We start from the raw sequence: 13281 nt of genomic DNA, 5'->3' as shown, positions 1-13281 counted from the left end.
AAAAACCCCGCCTGTATTATAGATGATATTGATCGCGAAAGCGTACCACGTGTTAAACTGAGAGACAGTTTTATTCCACGCATCCCATCCGCCACGCGGCCTTCCGCTCGGAGGAACGCGTCATTTAAGCAATCCAGCTTTGAACGGCTATCGACATCCAGTGTCCCATCAGTAAGCCAGTTTTTAGTGTGCGCGTTTGCGTGTTTATCTGTCGCGCGCAGAAACGGGATGTGTGTGAGTGCGGCGAGAGGTGTCCGTTGATGCATTGCCGCACGAATTCTCCGTAACGAGACGAACCCAGAGTGGTGGAGTTTTTGCAGCTGCGCGCGATCGAATTATTGCCGTCGTAACATCGCATTTTATAGCTTTATTCTGGTGATTTCGAAAATATATGGTTAAGCCATGTTTCTTACGGAAGTGCGGAGTTGGCCTGATAATTTTAATCTAAATTGTCTTATGGTTTCGATTTAAAGCTTTCGTGACTGCAGGGATTCATCTCTTGGTTCTTTCGGTAAAGTCACGTAGAATGGAAATAATAAAGTAATAAAAATAAAACATAATATAAAATAATTAATAAAATAATAGAAAATACAACATTATAAAATAATTATTTTATTACGCTTTCTTTTTATTATTTTATTATTTCCATTCTACGTGACTTTACCGAAAGAACCAAGAAGATGTCTTATGGTTGTTATTGCTTGACTTGCATCACACTGGGATTTTTGCACACAGTTTTGTAAGACGGTGTTTTTTTTCTGGAAAATTTGCTGGTTTATCCAGGATGTTTCTGTTGCGCGTCGTCGCTTTAAGATGTTCTCTGTTCATATTTTGTTTGTTGCGGTTGCACCCGACTCAAGAGCCGCATGGCTCACAGGGCTATACCTCCAAAATGAAACTTGAATGGGGGCCACATCGTGAACAGTGAGGAGGAGCTCCCTTTCCAATAAACACCTCGCAGTTCGTAAGCATCACCGACTGACTCTGGATCAGCGAGTAACGGCGAAGTGATTCTGAATTGGTGACACGCCATGAAGAATCGACGCGACACGGTGATCGTGTTGATGATGACAGCGATGGTGATGACGATGATGATGACGGTGGTGACGAAGATCAGAGTCATGATAATGATGATGGAGGTTATGATGACCATTGCGATGATGATCATGGCGAAAATTGCCCATGATTAAGCACGGTTATGTTGATGGTGATGAGGGAGTTGATCATGGCAACGATGAAGATCATCATGACGGTGATTTAAACGACACACTTACGATTACAGTGCTTAAACACTCGAGCATTCTCGTCAATGCTCTCGTTCATGCTTCAACAAGTGGTAGGGAGGAGACGAGGGGGTTGAGGCTGGGTGGGGTGGGTGGGATAGTGGGGGCAGGGAAGACTTTCTACTTGAATTTATTTGCCTCCTCTTCCAAAAGCCACTCGCCGTCTTTGAAGCGACGTTGCCATGCTTTCAAGCTGCCTCCTACCAACGCAACCCAACCCCCACCCGTCCCCCCATCTCTCTCTCTTCTCTCCCTCCCTCTCTCCAACTCTTTCTCGGGCAGAAGGGTGAGGGTGGAAGGTGAGAGAGAGAGAGAAGAGCCCTAGGCTTCTCTTTCATGTCCTATTGCTCCCACATGTGCCCCCTCCGTCTTGAACACACAAAGACAAAGATCGCCCCACCCCCCCCCCCAGTATAGCCTTTAAGAGACTGTGGGGGCAAGTGCTGTTAGCGAGCACCTATGAAGACCGCCACGGCGCAACGAGGGGGGTGGATGGATGGCCAACACTTCGCCCCAGGCCATTTTGGTCTCCCCAGCGCGGCTGTTTATACACCGACACCCGGCATTCGTTTTAAAGGCCGCTCTCGATCTCACGGGGGGGGGTGGGGGCTTCAGGACCGGTTCAGATAATCATCTCTGATGTTAGCCGCGAGTGAGAATCGTACGCGGGGGTCGCCTGGTTCGTAGCGCAGTGCGCTAACCGCCTGTGCCACCGCTCCTCGGCGAGCACGTGGCCTCGTCTGCCACGACTCGATGATTACCACTGGTCAACACTATTTTTCTTGCACAAGGTATTCCACGGTTTTAATGTAATTTTGGGGTGCTGATTCCAAATCCGGCATCAGTTTTTGTCAGGTTTTTGAGATATCAAATATTGCATTTTCAATAAAACTGCAGAAGAAAAATATTCAATAAATGTGGATAGCTACATAAAATGATATTATAAACACACGATCCTAAAAATACAGCACCATATTTTAACACTAAAGCAGGGTCACAGACTCGCAACAACTTGCAATCATAAGTGACGGAGTTATTTCGGGTAAAATCAATGAAAATGGGGTATGCCGACAGCATAAAAAGTTAGATGTGATAGATCAAATCTGAGATCAGATTTGGAATCAGCACCCTGAAATTAGTCGAAAAACAGCTGCAAAAGTCCAGGCCAGAAAAAAAAAATATTTTTTTGTTGACCAGTGTAATATTTTTTTTGTGACCAGTGATATCGTTCAGCCTTCGTGTATTGTGCAAACTTTGCTTCGAACTATGGGAGGACGATCCACGTGTGACGGAGAGGGTCGTTGCCTATGAACGTCTGGCGGTTCACCAGCGTTCATGGGCTTCGATCGTCCGCACAAATCATGGCAACAGCTGCTGGTACGTGATCATGATGATGAAGATGATGATGAAGACGATGATGATGATGATGATGTACACATGGAAACTATGAATCTCTCCGCGCGGTGTGCGGAGACTGTGGTCACAGCCCAAGAACGGAACCACGGAAACTTGTAGCGACCGACTCAATGCCCCCCCGGTTCAAAAATGCCAAGCAGAAGGAGGCATCATCACCATTACCACCATCATCACCATCATCATCACCATTATCACCATCATCAACCATCATCACCAACACCACCATCATGACATCATCACCATCATCACCATCATCAATCACCATCATGCACCATTATCACCATCATCCCATCATCACCAACACCACCATCATGACCATCATCACCACCATCATCATCACCATCATCATCACCATCACCACCACCATCATCATCACCATCATCACCATCACCACCATCACCACCAGCATCACCATCACCACCAACATCACCATCATCATCATCACCACCATCATCACCATCACCACCATCACCACCATCATCATCACCATCATCACCATCACCACCATCATCATCACCATCACCACCATCACCACCATTATCATCACCATCATTACCATCACCACCATCATCATCATCACCATCATCACCATCACCACCACCATCATCACCATCATCATCACCATCACCACCATCATCACCATCACCACCATCATCACCATCACCACCATCATCACCATCACCACCATCATCACCATCATCACCATCACCACCATCATCACCATCATCACCATCACCACCATCATCACCATCACCATCATCACCATCATCACCATCACCACGTCAGCGAGGATGCAGCACTCAGCTGGCTCATCAAACAGCTCGATGTAAAATGAGTTAAATATATATATCGGTTTAGACTTTTTTTCAGTTTAACACGTAGGCATTCGCGACCAATATCATCCATAACCGAAGTTTTTTCTTGGGTTAGATCGCGTAAATGTATGTGTCGTTAAAACCCGCCACCACCCGACACAGCCAACTAGTAAGGGTTGTCACGTTAACAGAACGTGGCCAATTAGTTGTTTCACTTTGACACTGCTTTGCAGGCAAACTGAGCCGGTTGCGTGCTGATGAGAGGTAGCGTAGTGGCGCTGCTGGATAGCGCACTGATCTACAGAAAGAGTCGTCTCGGTTTGATTCCCGGCCACGGCTAATATCATTGGTGAGCTGTATATCACAAAGCGAACTTTGGGCCTCCCCTATAGAGGTCGAACCACCCTCAAATGAGTAGCTGACGCTGTATGTGAATGTCAGCACCGGGAAGACAAAGGCGGCCGGGCGTGGTGCCTTCTGGCCACGAAGTCTGTTCAAGGCATCAGCGTCAACCTGACGGCTTCTCAGACCAACAACTGTCACGTGAAGCTCGGCCAACTGAGAACGACTCCAGTGGCTGCCTGTCATTGGAAGGGAGAACGTTCCAGACGGCCGCGGGTCAAGCGACCGTCTGCATTCGATGGTCTAGCAGGCGACAGACACACGGAGCTGCTTGTGTGTGAGACGCGCACGCGACGAGGTTACGGATATCGAATGAACTGTGGGAACTTCCGACCAAACTCAACCGCGACTCTCAGAATGTTTGGACTGCCGAATGGCGTGCGGAGGAAATGCGCACGTGCTTGACGTTTGCGTTTTACGTGGAGGGGTGGATACGTGAATGTGTGTGCTGTGTGTACGTGTGTTCAGCTTCGTGCCACAGTCGGGGGTACAGCTGGTGGTGCATCTACCGGTCATCTCAGTCAGCCGACCCATGGCACCTGCTGGGTCTGTCCCGAGACCTCCTGCACCTAGCCTGGCACAGTGGGGGGTACAGCTGGTGGTGCATCGACCGGTCATCTCAGTCAGCCGACGCTTGGTCTGTCCCGAGACCTCCTGCACCTAGCCTGGTACAGTGGGGGGTACAGCTGGTGGTGCATCTACCGGTCATCTCAGTCAGCCGACCCATAGCACCTGCTGGGTCTGTCCCGAGACCTCCTGCACCTAGCCTGGCACAGTAGGGGGTACAGCTGGTGGTGCATTGACCGGTCATCTCAGTCAGCCGATCCATGGCACCTGCTGGGTCTGTCCCGAGACCTCCTGCACCTCGCCTGGCACAGTAGGGGGTACAGCTGGTGGTGCATTGACCGGTCATCTCAGTCAGCCGACCCATGGCACCTGTTGGATCTGTCCCGTGACCTCCTGCACCTAGCCTGGCACAGTAGGGGGTACAGCTGGTGGTGCATTGACCGGTCATCTCAGTCAGCCAACACATGGCACCTGCTCGTTCTGTCCCGAGACCTCCTGCACCTAGCCTGGCACAGTAGGGGGTACAGCTGGTGGTGCATCGACCGGTCATCTCAGTAAGCCGACCCATGTCACCTGCTGGTTCTGTCCCGAGACATCCTGCACCTCGCCTGGCACAGTAGGGGAGTACAGCTGGTGGTGCATCGACCGGTCATCTCAGTCAGCCGACACCATGTCACCTGCTCGGTCTGTCCCGAGACTTCCTGCACCTAGCCTGGCACAGTAGGGGGTACAGCTGGTGGTGTAACGACCGGTCATCGCAGTCAGGTGACCCATGGCACCTGCTGGTTCTGTCCCGAGACATCCTGCACCTCGCCTGGCACAGTAGGGGGGTACAGCTGGTGGTGCATCTACCGGTCATCTCAGTCAGCCAACCCATGGCACCTGCTGGGTCTGTCCCGAGACCTCCTCTCAGAGAGCCTTCGACACTTCACGTGGCACTCAAAGTGCACCTGGCCTGGCACAGGCGCCGTGGTGACGTCAGCGTCACTTCGTGGCGAAAGGCGGGTATCGGTATTGGTTGAGCTTCGTTCGCACCGTACGTAGCCATGAGTTGATGGTTTGGTGAGTTGGTAGGTGAGTGAGTGGTTGGGTTGGGTGGGTGTGTCGTTGTGACCTGTAGGTGTGATGAGTGGGTGGGTTGGTGAGTGGATGGTTTGGTGGGTGGGTGGGTGACTGGGTGAGTGGGTGGGTGGTTGTATGGGCGTGATGTTGTGTTCTGCAGCTGCGGTGAGTGGATGAGTTGATGTTTTGGTGAGTGGGTGGGTTGGTGAGTGTGTTATTGTGACCTGCAGGTTTGGTGAGTTGATGTTTTGCTAAGTGAGTGGGTGGGTGAGTTCAAAGTTGGTGAGTGGGTGGGTGTGTTGTTGTGACATGCAGATGTGGTGGTTGATGGGTGGGTTGGCGAGTGGGTGGGTGGGTGTGTTGGCCAGTGGGTGGGTGGGTTGTTGAGTGGGTGGGTGGGTGGATGCGTCGCTGTGGCCTGCAGTGTGGTGTTGGTTGTTCGCGGTGTGGATGAGACGAAGCATTCGATTTCTGGCAGTCCGAGTACTCTAACACCCTCTGGAGTCTTCGTGGACCACGGACTCTGTCTAAACCCGGCACGACGCGAGCCGGGGTCTCTCCGGGCCTCGCTGCACGTGTCCTAGGCCGCTCTGAGACGCCAGGCATTTGGAACAAAGGTGACGGAGCGCGCCAAACGTTGAAGTGTTTTGCTTTAAAAAGCGACTGAAACACAAACCACATGGACTTAGCCCCGCTCGCTCCCCCTCCTCCGTCTCCCCCACCCTTCCGAGGAATATCTCTGGCTCACCTCCTCCCCTCCGTTCCCCCACCAATCCCCCGCCCCCTCGCTCATCCGTACCCCTGTCTCCTCCACCCCTCCCCTCTCCGTGGCATATCCCCCCGCGCACCCCTCCCCTCCATCCACCCTCCACGTGTCACCGGCCAGCGTGCTGTGCCCTTCGATGATTCACTCTCCCGTCTCCCACCTGGATCATGTGAGTCAAGTTGAAGCGACGATCTCACGCCTCGATGAGCGTTGAGTCATTGGCGATCATCTCCCGTTTCGCGTGGTGGGGCATTCCGCGTTCACATGGCGGGGGTTAGTCTATCCAAAGGACAACCACGGCTCACTTTCCCACGCAGTGGAACACTATTTTATCGGCCACGGAGGAGGGGGCGCGATGATAGGTCGAGTCAAACGTGATTTGAATTCTCGCTCGGTCTACCAACTGAGCCACCTGACCGACGAGGAAAAGAGAATAAAGGCAAAGGTCCTCCATTTAGCCTGCGCAAGCTGCCAGGGGCAAGTGCTGGTCCACAATCAAATGCTGCGTGTAGGTAAGTGTTGTTAGCGAGCATCTATTAAAACCAGTACTGCACACAGCGAACAAGGTTGTTGCCAGGAGCTCGCCAGCCCGTCTTTGTCTTCCACAGCGCTGCCACCTCCAGAGTGCTAATCGTGACACTTGGATTGTTTCAGATTCGATCTTCGGGCGCGGCAGCTGAAGCAATGGTTCTTTCGGTAAAGTCAAGTAGAATGGAAATGATAAAATAATAAAAATAAAACATAATAAAATAATTATCACGACGTTTCGGCCACAACGCAAGCAGCCGTACTCAGGTGAAGAACAGGTCTGTGAGAATTATTTTATCATGTTTTAATTTTATATATTTTATTATTTCCATTCTACGTGACTTTACCGAAAGAACCAAGAAGATGAATCCCTGCAGTCACGAAAGCTTTAAATCGAAAAATGGACGCGTTTCTTCAAACACCCCCAGCCCGTACCACCGCCCGCCCCTTGTCCACGCAGCAGTCGATCGGCAGTTCGCGAGTGGTGGGGTAAAGTGTGGGTAGCCCCCACTTCTTCCAAGCCGCCGGGCGCAGCGTGTAAAACTAGGACCAAGACAACAACAAAAACAACAACAACAACAACAACAATACCCCCGCTCGAGGTGAAGCCCTCCCCCCCTTCCACCAGCAGTGACGTGAGCGGGAAATTGCGGGGCTGCGCCTTCGCCAAATGTAAGCACGTGGTCACGGGGCTGCCCGCTTGCACGGTCACGTCCCATCGTTGAGACCATCGGACGCGCGCGTGAGAGTGGAACTCCCAAAGGGCTTTGAACTAACCGGACGGATCGTCCTACGCTCTGGGCATTTCCGAAATTCCACAACCTCTGACCCCCGTGGCTTTGAGGCCATAAAGACTGAACACGTGGGCTGGTCTGAGCTTCACAGACGGGGGAAGGCGTGGAGGAGGAAGGGGGTGGGGGTGGTGGGGGTTTGATTATGGTGGTGAAGTATGGGGGTGGGAGCAGGGTTGGTAGGGAAGGCTGAGCGAGTTTGGGATGTGGTCAAAGTAGATAAAAAGATCAAGGCTTAGCTCTGCAATGTCCTGCTCACGCCACTGCTTGCAGAAGTGCATCCGCTGTAGAGGGATCTCCAGGGAGTCTCTCCCGAGGGTGTGTGTGTGAGTGTGCACGTTGAATTTATTTCGCACTGCACGCAGCCACCCGTGCTAATCGGAGGTGCGGGCATTTGCCCTACACTCTTCCAATCAGCCGTGCGGCATTCTTCACCTGAGGACGGCTGCTTGCGTTGTGGCCGAAACGTCGTGAGAATTATTTTATTATGTTTTATTTTTATTATTTTGTTACTTCCTTTCTACGTGACTTTACCGAAAGAACCAAGAAGATGAATCCCTGCAGTCACGAAAGCTTCAAATCGAAATTTTATTATGTTTTATTTATATTATTTTATTACTTCCCTTCTACGTGACTTTACCGAAAGAACCAAGAAGATGAATCCCTGCAGTCACGAAAGCTTCAAATCGAAATTTTATTATGTTTTATTTATATTATTTTATTACTTCCCTTCTACGTGACTTTACCGAAAGAACCAAGAAGATGAATCCCTGCAGTCACGAAAGCTTTAAATCGAAATTCAGCCGTGCGTTGTTATCCTTGTACTGGGAATGCTGCCACGGTGCAAATGGATGGCGCACTCGAGATCGCAATCCCAGGGGGTCGCCTGTGTGATTTCCCGGCGCGGCAGCTGCAATTGACGGGACACGTTTCTTGCGCGGGGGGAGGAAAGCCTTCACATCCAGCAGTGGATTGTCGACCGAGGGGGGGGGGATGTAAGTGATGGCACTAACTTGCCCTTGCCAGTCACATAGGAGATTATTATTATATAAATTAATCTCGCTTGCTCGACAACGATATCGAGGCCTGGGAAGGCAACATTCCGATCGATGATGGACTCCAACCGATGTCTCGTTGTGCGTGGAACTCACTCGCAGCGCCAGTCCCAGGCACAACGAGCAGCGAGTCCCACCACGACCGCCCCGAACCCGCGAGCGCCGAAACGCAAAAACCCACGGCGATGAGAACACCGAGACCGGAGCCGCAGTCACTGCCCTGCGCTGAGCTGATTCCTCAAGCAGCTCCAAACCCACCCACACCCCAAACCCCGTGGCGAGAGAGGCAGGAATGTTTCCAAATTGCGGAACCGAAAGCGTGGGGAAGGGCACAAATAAGAGCCCCCCCCCCCGCCCGCCCCTACACCGTATCAGCCACAACAAACTTGTTAGGGACTTAATTTTGGAGCTTTCGTGACTGCAGGAATTATTATTTGGTACTTTCGGTTAAGTCACGTCTAAAGATAAAATAAGAAAATATTTTAATAAATAATAATACTAAATTATTTTAATTTATTATTTTATATTTTTAGACGTGACTTAACCGAAATAACCAAAGAATAATTCCTGCAGATAAAATAATAAATTAAAATAATTTATTATTTTATCTTTAGACGTGACTTAACCGAAAGAACCAAAGAATAAACTTGTTAGGGGCAAGCGCTGTTTGCGAGGAGCACCTATAAAGGCCGTGGCACGGCACACGAGGAGAGAGGGGGGAGGAGCTAGGGGGGGTGGACAACACCACAACCGGCCGCCTTTGTCTCCCCGTTGCTCATGTTGACACGTAGCATCCACGTATTTAAGGCTGAGTCGACAGAGGCGAAGCAGCCCCAGGAGCGATTCAGATATCCGTCACCGATGTGAGCGGGGAATGGAATTCGGGTGGCCGGGTTCGTAGCGCCGTGCGCTAACCACTGCGCCACCGCTCCCTCCTAACAAAGGCAATTAAAAGTCCCCCCGTATAACCTTGATAAGACTGTTGGGGCAAGTGCCCTGAGTGAGCATCTCCACACACGCGCACACACTCGAGCGAACGTCAGCAAAGCTATGACTTTGATTAATTTAATGAATTCCGCATAGCAAATGACGCAAGCCATCAGAGCAGGTGTGTGCGTGTGTGCGTCTGGGATAGCGAAATATAATAATAGCACGCGCATATAAATCCACGAGCTTTTTCCAATTTGCACATTTTGTATCCTCCCTGCCCCGCCTGCCCGCCCGCCCACCCTTCCCCCATCCCACCCAAAAAATTGGATATTTTAAAATTAGTACCAAAATTTGTGAAAATGTCAAATGGCCGGGTGATTAAAAAAGAAAAGAAAATCACAAATTCGCTCCGCGGATGTTGGGAGAAATTGCAAGCCGCGTTTATTATTGCAACAACAACAACAAAAGCACCACACACAGTGGCACGTGGTTGTTGTCGCAGGGCACAGTGATAAGGGGCCGTCCATAAATGACGTCACGAGATTTTTGACGATTTTTGACCCCCCCTCCCCCCCCCCCGTCGTCACACGGCGTCACAAAAAGTCAGACCCCCCCCCCCTCAAATATGACGTCACAAAGCTCTGCCCCCCCCCCACCCCCCCAAAAAAACATGCTTCAAATCGCTGTAAACTATTGTCATTGTGGTGCGTATTTAATGTGGCGCTGCACTCTGATGTTGTAGGAGAAAAATTTATTAAAACGTCTACTTAATTAAGTAGAACGTGTTGTCTATATTTATTTAAAGTTGCGCATTTTGATGTGACGTCACATTTTCAACCCCCACCCTCGTCACACATCGTCACAAATGTCTGACCCCCCCCCCCCCAGTTGCGTGACGTCATTTATGGACGGCCCCATAGCAGTCAACCCATCACGGTTTACCCCGTATTCTTGTACAGGGAAATTGTGTTTTCAGGTCCATACGGCGTACAGCCGTTTCGAGCGGGGCAAACAACAACATTTATTTTTGCCTATTTGTTTGCGTTTCTCCCTCGTGATGGGGACTTCGTAAGATAAACGTGGATATTGATAAGGGGCACGCGGGTGACCAATAAGGTCACGGATTGATCTGTAACAAGGTAGGGCGCTGACAAGGGGTTGACAGGTTTGTTATCAAAACGTGGAACAATATGCCCCGACAATTGCACATTCGCACATGAACACGATTTTCTACGTTGTCAAATCAAACAACGATGGTATACATTACAGGGGGGTTTTTGCCCCGCGCTTTACACGGAAGATGCGTTCTAAAAATAAAATAAAAAAACGCACAAATCGAAATCGCGTAGACATCGACCGCGCAGAAGTCACCCGGCCCACAATGCACCGTCCGAGACAGCTGCCTGCCGAGGAGCGGACACAGTACACACAGTACACACACAGTACACACAGTACATACACAGTACACACACAGTACACACACACAGTACACACACACAGTACACACACAGTACACACACAGTACACACAGTACATACACAGTACACACACAGTACACACACACAGTACACACACAGTACACACACACAGTACACACACACAGTACACACACAGTACACACACACAGTACACACACAGTACACACACAGTACATACAGTACACACACACAGTACACACACAGTACACACAGTACACACACAGTACACACACACAGTACACACAGTGAACACACAGTACACAGACACAGTACACACAGTACATACACAGTACACACACAGTACACACACAGTACACACACACAGTATACACAGTTCACACACACACAGTACACACACAGTGCACACACAGTACGCACACACACAATACACACAGTACACACACACAGTACACACACGGTAAACACACAGTACATACAGCACACACACAGTACACACACGGTACACACACCCTAGACAGTACACACACAGTACACACACGGTACACACACAGTACACACACAGTCTACGCACAATGTTTCCCCACGTCCGACCGCATAGTCGCGTTTAGAGTAAATTCAAACCGCATAGAGAGAATTGTGGTGGGAAGATGGGAATCCAACTGAGGTGGCTGTGTTGGTGGATACGGTGGTGTGATGTGAGTTCCCTTCACCTGCTATGCAGGAGGGTAGAGGGTTCTATCAACGATCCTTGGCACCTGCTGTATATTTGGAGTTTGCGTCTCTTTCCCTGTGACCGCATGGATTGTGTCCGGGTCCTCCGGCTTTTCCCCTCCACATTTTCGAGACATGCATTTAGATTATTGATATTATTTGGTTGCTATCAATTTCCACATGATGATGATGATGACGAGCGACTCCGTTGAGCAATCATTTGTGACCAGATCGCTTCTGAAAGAGAAGCGAATAGCTTAGCGAGCCTTACCTGGTCAAAATAAAAATTTGATAATAGTTTTTTTACCCTTCTATCTGGCAACAAAACTGACACCTTTTTTTTACAAGGAGTCATGTTTGCATAGACCACAATACCTGCAGTCATAATGCAAACAAAAAACATAACTCTGATAATGTGCACTGTCCTTAAAGTTGATTGGTCCACACCCGAGACAGCTTGCAAAAAAAGGTGTCAGTTTTGTTGCCAGATAGAAGGGTAAAAAACAATTATCATATTTTTTTACTGGCAAATGAGGTTCCAATGGTGTAAAATAAAAAATAGTTTAGTTTTAGTTGTTTAAGTGATTATCTTCCCTTTCGTATACTTTTCACTGCTATCGTGTTTTTGTTGTTTGTTGTTGTTGTCTTGTTTGCTGTTGTAACTTCCTGACCCCGTGCCCCTACTGGGGACATCTACTCCAGCAGTCTAAGTAAAGATTCTGATTCTGCGAGAGGTAAAAAAAAAGAAATGCCCCTTTCTCTTTTGGAGGATTTTCACTTAAAAGTCGGTCAGCTACAAAGTCAGATAATAAAAGATATATTCTCAGTGCTCAAGAAACCCTAAGCAGACCCAACCCCCACCCCCGCAGATTTAATAAATCGTAATCCGCGTGCATCGGCCTATTCAGAGCGCAAGTCGGGGATGCATTCACGCGAGGGAGGGAGGGGAGGAGAGGGAGAGGAAGGGGAGGAGAGGGAGGGGAGGGAGGGGAGGAGAGGGAGGAGAGGGAGGGGAGGAAAGGGAGGGGAGGAGAGGGAGGGAGGAGAGGGAAGGGAGGGAGAGGAGGGAGGGAAGGGAGGGAGGGAAGGGAGGAGAGGGAGGGGAGGAAGGGGAGAGGAGGGAGGGGAGGGGAGGAGACGGTGGGAGGGGAGTGAGGGGCGTTCAAAGTTCAGTATATCCTGGGTGGAAGCGCTCGCCTTGCTCTTCCGAGTACGCTCCCATGTTCTCCTTGAATTAATCAAGCATCAAGGATATGGACTTTGAGGGACATCCTACAGCCCATTGTGCCGTAGTTCTTCACCAGAGTCTCAACCAGCTCCACATAGTTTTCGACCTTGTGGTTGCCCAGGAAGCCACGAACCACTGCGACAAAGCTGCTCCAAGTCGCTTTCTCCTTACTAGTGAGCTTCTTGGGGAATTCATTGCACTCCAGGATCTTCCTTATCTGTGGTCCGACGAAGACACCGGCTTTGACCTTTGCCTCAGACAGCTTAGGAAAGAAGTCTTGAAGGTTCT

Source organism: Lethenteron reissneri, chromosome 5, assembly GCF_015708825.2.
Source record: "Lethenteron reissneri isolate LAM-NWPU_2019-01 chromosome 5, ASM1570882v1, whole genome shotgun sequence".
Classification (NCBI taxonomy): Eukaryota; Metazoa; Chordata; class Hyperoartia; order Petromyzontiformes; family Petromyzontidae; genus Lethenteron; species Lethenteron reissneri.
The sequence above is the reverse complement of the archived record's forward strand: the minus strand, read 5'-3'. Positions refer to the sequence as shown.